The following is a 7,484-nucleotide window of genomic DNA, read 5'->3' as shown; positions in this document are numbered from 1 at the left end:
TAGACAGTGATTTTTCTATTATAATGTTTTTATTGTTTTACCATATTTCTATTTTCTGATATATTTATCTTATTATATATGTGTATATAGCCTTTGTATCAATCTACCATCATTTTTAATCCTTGTCGCTATGTGACTCCATGGCTGTGTCTCAAATCACACACTTGTGCACTTCGGGCACTGTTTTTCAGTGCTTAGGGTGCTCACGCTGAAAATTTCAGTTGAGCCAGTGCACTGAAAGTGCCAGGATGATCCCCTAACAATGGCGGAAAAATGCAGTGATGGACACTGCACGCACTAAACGGCGGCCATGTTGACAATGACACAGAGGAAATGTGGCATTCAGTTCAGTAGAAGAGTTTGGTCAACAGTCTCCTAATTCTGTAAGGCAGTCTTTCTCAAAGTGGGGCGTAAGCCCCCCTGGGGGGGCGCGGAGGCATCTCAGGGGGGGCGTGTGACATCTGATTTTGGATTTTTTTTTCTCCCAAGGAAATGATTTCCTGTCTCGCCAATAAGTCAATAAGTTTAAAGCCCTCACCAACATTATATTATTAATTGTCATGAATTTGAATAGCATAGGAAATGAACACACATCTGCATTCGACCTCAGTCCCTCTTTGTTTAATCTCACCAGTCACCTTTCCTTTGATTCTGCGCAGCGATCGCAAAATCAGTCTGCACGAGTAGGCTACTGCTGTTGCTTGGGGGGGCTCGGAAGCATTCAGACCCTCTGAAGGGGGGGATGATGGAAAAAGTTTGAGAACCACTGCTGTAAGTAATGTTGATGGGACACCAACCTTTTCATGCCAACCAAAGTATTGTATGTGTGATTGTTGTCCTTTGGTGTGAAGGAAATGGAAATACAAGCACCAGATGCTGTGCATTGTAAACAGTAGCCAACTCATATTTTGGCGAGCTAATGCCATGCTCAGCCATCACTTCCAGCGAGGGCACAGTGCACAGTGCTCCAATTTTTCCACAACACTATGCACTAAAGACCTCAGTGCACTGTGAGCACTGTGCACTGGCTGTCAGTGCACTGACATAAGTGCATGATTTGAGACATAGCCCATGTCTCTTCAGTAGGATGCACAACTTTGTGGTATTGAGTAAATGCGCGGCTTTGAATGATAAAATGTGAAATGTTTGTATATTATGTGTGGCATAAATGTTTAAGATGTGTTGTATGGGTGGAGATCACTTACCTGCAAACCAAATCTACCTTTGATACTAATAAAGTTATCTAATCTAATCTAACATGCAAACATGTTTAATAACAAAAACTAAAAATCTCAAGAGCCTGAATGCAGCATATGTCGCTCCAGGCGCCAAAGGTCAAACAACGTATACGCAGAATCAGGCTAAAATGGGTAAAGCTACATCTAGTATTTGATTTGCTAAGCAGAAGTTTATATTAGGTTATTTCAGCTCACTCATTTATCTGCTAATTATCAACTTTGTGCTAAATGCACTCGTCCGCGTTGCCTCACACTTTGCCTAAACAGATATTGGTAAATTTCCCCAGTAACTCACCGATGAAGAACGTTTTGTGTTCAGCATATATGCGCTCATGTCATGTGGATAGGTAGTTTGTGTTTCCTTTACGCCACCACACTAAAGTTCTTATGTTGTTGCCACTTCAGGTATTCAATGTATGCGTGAGTGTCTGTGGATTTGGCACAAGTGAGATGCAAAACAGGCTACGGAGAACGAAAGGGTTGAAATTGACAGTAATGTTGATGACATTCAAGCTTATTTTAGAGTCAAGACCAGTTGTAAAATCAGGACGTTTGGTCATCGCTAAACATAGTTTTGTTTAGCCAAGAACCAAGTCTTGTTTCGACAAATGTGTTTTTGTAAATGGCATTAACAGATGTTTTTGTTTTTGTTTTGCAGATATGTGGATGCACTTCAGGTAAAAAATCTTTTGTAAGTGGGACGCAGCACTCAGATGGAGTCTTCCTGGAGGTGACCAGAAATTGGACAGATCTCCTGCGAGGGCATTCCACAGCCAATCAAAACAAAAAACGATCTGCAGGTCTGAATGACCTGCAGCCGGACACCAAGTACAAGGTGGAGGTCTCTGCTGTCTACAAAAGTGGAAGGAGGAAGAGCTCTTCAGTCACCTTTCAGACAAGTAAGCTATTTACAAAGGCATTACAAACATATACACAATATGAATTTAAAAAAAATATATATCAGTGATATTTTCAGTAACACTTGTTTTTTTTGTCAGGGCAACGAAGAATTCTGCTTGTGGGGCAAACAGGCGATGGAAAAAGCAGCACTGGGAACACCATCCTGGGAGAAGATGTCTTCAGTGTGACACACCTGGAATTTTTGATACAAACAAAACAGAGAAGCATGACATTGCGAAGTGCATCACTGCATGTTCCCCAGGGATCAGGAGGAGGGGGAATGCAGCAATAGGTCCAGATTAGTAAAGCTGTTCAGCACAGTAGAAGAGATGGTGCAGAAAAATGGGTCTTACACGAATGAATTTTTATTGGTGGTGCGGGAAGCTATAAAACAAAAAATGGCATCAGCCAGAGCTGCCAACTTCAGCTCAGCATTGGGGGGTACAAACACTGATTCTATACATAAGAATTGTAGAATACTGTAATGACTGAAGTGTGTGCACAGTCAGATATAAGACAGCAAGCAACATTTTCATTATTATTGGTATATTTTTGCCCATCCACCTTTATCTTTGAGGGGGTCAAAAAGGTCACTTAGTACTGTACTAGGTGAAGTATGAATAAAGTGCAACTTGTACATGGCATTTACAGAGAACGTGTATGATCCAATTACTTTCTTTGTATGCTTCATATAATGTGTTGTTCAGATAGCAATTCATTCTGTATGAGAAAACACCAAAAGGAGGCATTTTCATGAGTAAATCATACATGGAATATATATTTTCGTTAATAATTCTTATAGATTCTTAACCTTTTTTTTCAGTAGATCAGCAGATTGCAGGGGTCTGGATGGGCAGCATGTCTGATAGGTTGGACGATACTTATTGAGAGATTAAAAAAAAGCAATAGGGCTTTAAAATCAATTCTGTAAGAGAGATTTTTTTCTGAATCAGGATTTGACTTCAGACCCTGACGTTTTTAAGATGATAAAATGCAGACCTAGTAGGTTTAGTTCTGATGTTATGAAATTGGGCTGTTGACCACTTCCAGACTAATTTTATTTAGCACTATTAATATTACTATTATTTGTATGCGTGTGCGTGTGCGAGCGTGTGTGTGTGTGCGCGCGCACGCGCACAGGGATTCTCTTATGCATACCTCAGTTGTAATGAGTGGTTATGTGACTTACAGTAATGTTGCCTTTGTATCAATTCAAACCAGTCTGGCCATTCTCCTCTGGCCTGTGCCATCAACAAGGCATTTTTGACCACAGAATCGCTGCTCATTGCATTTTTTTTCTTTGTCGTGCAAGTTCTTCCCATTAAATTATTTTGAGAACTTACATTTTACAACCTATATAAAATACATATTTTTTGCAAAAAGACCTATCCGACAGACCACTTTGCATCTTGGCCGATATGTATATGGCCATATGTTCATGCTAAAATTCGAATTAAAACTGCAGGATTTGTATCAGTTTCAACCCATATTTATGAACTATTATGACCTTAAGTTAATCAAAAACATATCCTCGGTTTTAAAGACGTGTCAATTAGCTGAAGCCTATAGTGTTACTTACTAAATTATGGAATTATGGAAGTTGTTGACCTGGGAATTTCCCGTTTACATCCAATGTCCCTTTTGTCTGACCCTCCAATCTATAGTGGCATACTCTGGCTTCATTGTTGAATCTTGATATATGGGCTTAGTATCAGGGCTCTGAATTAACCTTTTCCAGCACTAGCCAAATGGATAAAAGGAACTCCTCAGTTACACATGTGCACGGCACACACATATAAAGTTAGCAAGTTGAGATCAGACACAAGCCACCTCCACAACATCATGGAGGTCTTCATCTCCACTCTGCTCTCCTCTTCTGCTCCAACGTACCAAGATCTGATGTTCTCCTCTGCTCTGATGTCCAGAGGTCTGCTGCTCTCTTCTGTCCCTCATGTTGACCCAGATCACTGCAGCCACCAGCCCCAGCAGCACGCAGCCCAGCACTACAGAGCGTGCTACGTAGAGTGGTAAGTACATCAGGTCGATAATTCCCTCATAACAAACATATTGTAAATTAACTTTTCCCTCCACCTCCTCCTCAACCACTCCACGTAAGCAGCTGTGGTTTTCTCACGGTGAAAGTGTCTTTTTTAAGAATGCTACGCAGCTGAACATTACAAGAGTAGAGGGGAGGTCACTGTACCGCCAAAACATTCTCATGCCAAATGACCTCATTCTGGACCAGGCTGGTGGGTATACGAGATTTGGTAGCAATATGATGGACAGAGTGAAATCACCCACATATTATGATGATGATGATTATATACATTATTACAATTATGATGATGATGATGAAGATCTGTCCATGTTCAATCTGTCGGCAGGGGATAGTGGTGTCTACACATGGAGAATGTTTGGAGTGGTTGAGGAGGAGGTGGAGGAAGAATGGAATTTACAATATGTTTGTTATGAGGGAATTATCGACCTGATGTACTTACCACTCTACGTAGCACGCTCTGTAGTGCTGAGCTGTGTGCTGCTGGGGCTGGTGGCTGCAGTGACCTGGGTCAACCTGAGAGGCAGAAGAGGGCAGCAGACCCCTAGACACCAGACCTCTGGACCGGGGCATCAGAGTGGAAATGAAGAGCTCCAAGATGTTGTGGAGGTGGCTGGTGTCTGATCTGAGTTTGGTATCTTTATGTGTGTGTGTGTGTGTGTGTGCGCATGCACCGACTGTAGTTGTTGATGGCACAGCTTTTTACTCATGCTTATAATATGTTGCTTATTGCTATACTAATTTCCATGTTATTTAGCCTGTTTACAAGTTAAAGTCAAATAAAATCCAAGTGAAATAATACAATCTTGAGAGCTTTCATTCTTTAATCATGCAGCTTGGTTATGTTCTGATTTATGAAAATGTGTTCTGTGATGTGATATGGAGGGCTATGCATTCACATTTAAAATACATTTGCTTTTAAATCTGGATGTTTTTTTTTCATGGTGCTCTGGGAAGACCTCCTCAGTTTGTTAAGTACACAGCACAGGGTAGTCGTGTGGGTATAGTAGTTTCCCAACCAGGGGTGCGTGTACCACTAGGGGTACGCGAGCACACACTGCAGGGGGTACATGGAAAAAATGTAATTTTAACAAATGCATAGTTACACTGCAATAGAAAAAGTGATGTAAAACACGAATTAGGGGGTACTCATGGCACAACGAAAAAGCTTAGGGGGTACATGACACGAAAAAAGGTTGGGAAAGAGTGGTATACAGCACAGTAGGCCTACATGTATGGATCGGTCTTATTGCATACAGGACATGTGCCCAGTGGACAGTTGGATGGACCTCCCCTCAATGGTATTAGCCATCATGTATTTTAATAGAAGAAGGTACCGCACACTCTTGTCCATCGTGCTGCAATTTATTGACAAACAACGTTTCGGCCCGTATGGCCTTTCTCAAGTTTTCAAAGTTCAACGTTTCGGCCCGTATGGCCTTTCTCAAGTTTTCTCAAAAACTTGAGAAAGGCCATACGGGCCGAAACGTTGTTTGTCAATAAATTGCAGCACGATGGACAAGAGTGTGCGGTACCTTCTTCTACAAAATTGATCTTGCACCCGCTACCTGCACCTCGAAACCTCTGGTGTGCGTTGGTTTCCTCCCTCAAAATTAGTCATCATGTAATCATGATATTAGTCATCAATCATATTAGTCATCAGTCAGGTATTAATAACACATTAATAACGGTGTTGTGGTCAGCATAGCTCATATTACGTAGATAACAAAAACTATTGTCACAAGCTTCATTGTTTATCAATACCTGGTGAAATGATTCTAAATGCACAAAAAGCTGACAGCATTGGCTGGGCCTGGGGAAGTTATCTGAAAAGACAACTTACTGGCCACATTGACTGGTAGAGAGTGTATGTGTAGCTAGTAAGATTTTGATGAAAAAAAAAGTTAATTTATAGAGATGAGAACCAAATACTACCCCTCGGCCCCTCCTCCCTCTCCCTGGGCCTGGGACAACTGACCCCTCTATCCACCCCTGTCGGCTTCTCTGCTCCCTTGGTAACGGAGCGGTTGTATATCACGGCGACTGGAGGAATGTAGAAACCTGAAGGGAGCTGCTGTCTCCTGTCTCCTCCTAGTTAGGGAGCTGCTAGCCTGATTATCATCGATGTTCAAATCTCTTCGAGATTTGGTCTGACCAAGAGCATAACAATTAACATTTCCCAAACGGCTTAGTTGACCTGCCTCCCTTGGTTTGCTTGTGGTTGTGCACTTCCTGACTAAGTGGGAGGAGTTCCCATATTTTCAGGAACTCAGAAAGTACTTGCATTGCTCTTGACCTGACTAGTTGCAACACTGAAAGTGTTGCGTCACTAGGAGGGCCAGAGGCGCATCTTGTCACCAGGCTAGGCAGGCAGCCACTTGGGGCCCCCAAGGCCCTAGATAGTGAATAACAGCCCATACTGTATTATGGTAGTGGTGATTTTGGTTCAAATGTTCATTCATTTACATTTTAGCTTGGGGCCCCACCTGGCCCTAGAATTGCCTCTGAGGGCACCACGGCCTGGCTAGGGAGCTGCTGCCTCCTGCATGCATTAGATCAGACTCCATTAGCCATTATTGTCTCTTCAGGAGAGAACGTCTGAGTGGACATGAGGGAGAGAGTGTCTCTCTAGGTCGTCCTCAGACGAGCCTTCCACGGTTGCTTCCAGTCATCCCGATTCTCCATACATCTTTTCAGTTCGCTGCACTCTGGGCTCCGGCGTCCTTCTTGAGTATGTCCACAAATGTTAGTGTGGGACGTCCTCTTAACCGGCACTCATATGATGGTTCCCATAGCACCAGTTTGCTGGCTGGCAGTTCTGGGTGCCTTTGGCAATGTCCTCCAAGTCTCATTCACAGAGTGCGATTCACAACTAACAACACATCAACACAACAGACAAGACGTGCGGACCACAAACATGTTCTAAACAGGGAAATGAGTTACAAAAAACACCCATTGCGGCTAGAGCTGTGACGATGCACTGAACTCACAATTCGGTTTGTATCACGATTCATGACCTACGGTTCGATACACCCCACGATTTCGCATTTGTCAACATTGTATACTTTATGAATAAAAACTGTGATAGTTTATAGGTAGAATAGGTTACAAGAGTCTACTAATGATTTTAAAAAGGTTCTATATAATAATGATGATGCTTATAAGCACTATCACTTCATATCATGTAGTTGTTCTTAATACATAATGAGACCACGAAAATTAGATCAGATTTACAATTGGCTTTCGCGAAAGGAGAGAGATTCAGAAGCCTGGAAAACGTGTTCCTAGCT

Source organism: Engraulis encrasicolus, unplaced genomic scaffold, assembly GCF_034702125.1.
Source record: "Engraulis encrasicolus isolate BLACKSEA-1 unplaced genomic scaffold, IST_EnEncr_1.0 scaffold_149_np1212, whole genome shotgun sequence".
NCBI lineage: Eukaryota > Metazoa > Chordata > Actinopteri > Clupeiformes > Engraulidae > Engraulis > Engraulis encrasicolus.
Note: the sequence above shows the minus strand (reverse complement) of the source record.